The following is a 2,678-nucleotide window of genomic DNA, read 5'->3' as shown; positions in this document are numbered from 1 at the left end:
AACCAATCCAAAAGTGCCACCATCACAGCAGAAGATGGAGGCCAAGAAGAAGAAGGAGAAAGGCTGGACATGCCCAGATCCCTCCATCTTGCTCCCTGAACCCCCATTCTAAAACCCCAAAATCTACTTTTCCACCCCATGATAACTTCACTATCATTCTACCTAAACTGTTGCGGCTTGCAGATTTTCATCTAAGGTTGGTAATTTGCTCCATGGGTCATAATCAAACCCACACAGGCATCTTGGGCTCTGTGCCAGGGTCTCTGAGTCCCCTGACAGGGGTCTGGGCTGCTCAGGACAGCCAGAGGGATGTCCTGGGTTCTGACACCTGGCCAAGGGATTCTTTCCTTCCCCTGAACAGGCACAGCCCAGGTTTCTCTATTGGGAACACCCAGCCAGGTGTTCCCACAGCTGTCCTGTACCAGAATGTCTCACTCTGTGATCCAGCCCCACTTGAGTGGCCCAGGCACAGGAGGGCTCAGGCCTGGGAGATGTCACTGGGAGGACTAAAGCAGCTGATAAAAAAAAAATAAATTAAAAATCCCATCGCAGAAATTCAGCTGGAAATGATCATCCACGTGAAGACAGGCGGGTTGGGATGAGCTGCCCTGCCCTCCCCTCCCCTCCTTGGTGCCCCTCAACCCTCCAGGGTCCTCATCGAGCTTTAAGGACAGAAAAAGCCCCGAGGAATGAGGAACGCTGCTGGAGAGAGGAGCCTGGATGCCGTCCCTGCTCCCATCGAGCCAGGCTCCCAGCAGGGCTGGCAGCAGCCAGGGCAGCCCCCCTTGTCAGCCTGGGGCTGGTTCTGCTCTCCCATCCTGCACACAGCCCCAGCCCGCCTGAAACACAGCCAGGGGAGGGAATCAGGGAAACACAGCCAAGGGGAGGGCTTTGAGGAGCCATCCTACCCCAGCAGAACTGTGGGATCTCAGCACCTCAGTCCTGATGTGCAGAGTGGCCGAGACCACCCTTGGGGGGCTCGGGAGTCCTGGAATGTTGCCAGAAGTGTCTGGTGGCTGGACTTTGATCCTGCACGGGAGACGACACCTGTATGAGGATGGGAGGATTTCACTGGGTAAATGGTGAAGGGATAAGTTAATTAGAGTGTGAGACACAGGGTTTAGGATTTCTGTACAGGGGGGTCTAAAGAAGTAAGATGGAGGAATTGGGGCGTGTCCTGTCCTTCTTCTTCTTCTTCTTGGCCTCCATCTTCTGTGGTGATGTTGGCACTTTGGGATTGGTCATTACTAGAAGTGCACCGGTTAGTAAGGGTAGAAGGTATTGGGGAAAAATTATAAATATTGTATACGTAACTTCGGGTATAAAGACAAGTGACCACCCCGGGGGGCTCTCAGTGTGCTCATGGCTGACATGCTGTGCAGACCTCTGTTGGGCCGAGAGAAAATCTTTTAGATAAACAATTAATAAACACCAAGACCAGAAGTCTCTCCTCGTCCTTTGAAGCTCCGGCTGTCCAAGGCCACCCTGGGCCTTTCCAGGCCACCTAAACAGCCGAGAAACCGACACAGAACCTCCTGGGGTGAGCTCAGCGTGTCACCAGGGGTGCGGGGTCGTGCCTCGAGCATCCCACACGGAGAGAGCTCTGCAGGGACAGGGGAATTTTTCAGGCTGGGAAACATTTCCTGCAGTTTGGCAAGGCTCTCTGAGAGACGGATTTTCATCCTTACCTGACAGAAGCCAGGCATTGTGACCGTGTTCACAGGGGTCCGAGGATGAGGGCACAGACGAGGATCTGACTCCACGTTGCAGAAGGCTTGATTTATTATTTTATGATATATATTATATTAAAACTATACTAAAAGAATAGAAGAATGGATTTCATCAGAAGGCTAGCTAAGAATAGAAAAAGAAAGAGTGATAGCAAAGGCTTGTGTCTCAGACAGAGAGTCTGAGCCAGCTGGCTGCGATTGGTCATTAATTAGAAGCAACCCCATGAGACCAATCACAGATGCACCTGTTGCATTCCACAGCAGCAGATAATCATTGTTTACATTTTGTTCCTGAGGCCTCTCAGCTCCTCAGGAGGAAAAAATCCTAAGGAAAGGATTTTTCAGAAAATATCATGGCTACAAGGCATGAATGGACACCACCAGGGATCTCCCCCCAGGTGTCTCGGAGCATCAGGAGGGAGCTGCTCTTCCCATCTCATTCATCTCCTGTGCTTCTGGGAGGAGGCAGCCGCCTTTAGAACCCACCTGAGTGCCTCCTCCGAGGGTGAAACAGCTCCCAAAGGCAGACTTCTCCCCCAAAACCAAGCGGGAGCAGGGTGGGGATTAACAGGACAGCAGGAGGTGCTCCCAGCCAGAGTTTCCCACCGGTACGAGCAGGGCTGGCTGTGCTTGAGGGTCTGGTTTGTACCTGCTCCATCCTGCCTTGTTTCTGGCGTCTCCTCCTTTCCCCCAGAGCTTTCTGAGTTGGCTCCAAGTGGAGATTCCTCTGCCCTGCCCCATCCCTTCTCCCACAGCTCCAGCACCACCCGGAGCCAGGGGAAGCTGCAGCCAGCGCTGAGATCAAGCAACACTTGATGGGATCAGGGGAGGATTTACAAACGGGACTTTGCTCCCTATCCAAGAGCATTTAGAGCTTCAGGATCCCGCTGGGAACACCCTCCCACCCCTCCCACGGGCATCCCCGAGCGCGGGGGATCAGGGACACAT

The sequence above is a fragment of the Melospiza georgiana genome, chromosome 23 (assembly GCF_028018845.1).
Source record: "Melospiza georgiana isolate bMelGeo1 chromosome 23, bMelGeo1.pri, whole genome shotgun sequence".
Taxonomy (NCBI): Eukaryota; Metazoa; Chordata; class Aves; order Passeriformes; family Passerellidae; genus Melospiza; species Melospiza georgiana.
Note: the sequence above shows the minus strand (reverse complement) of the source record.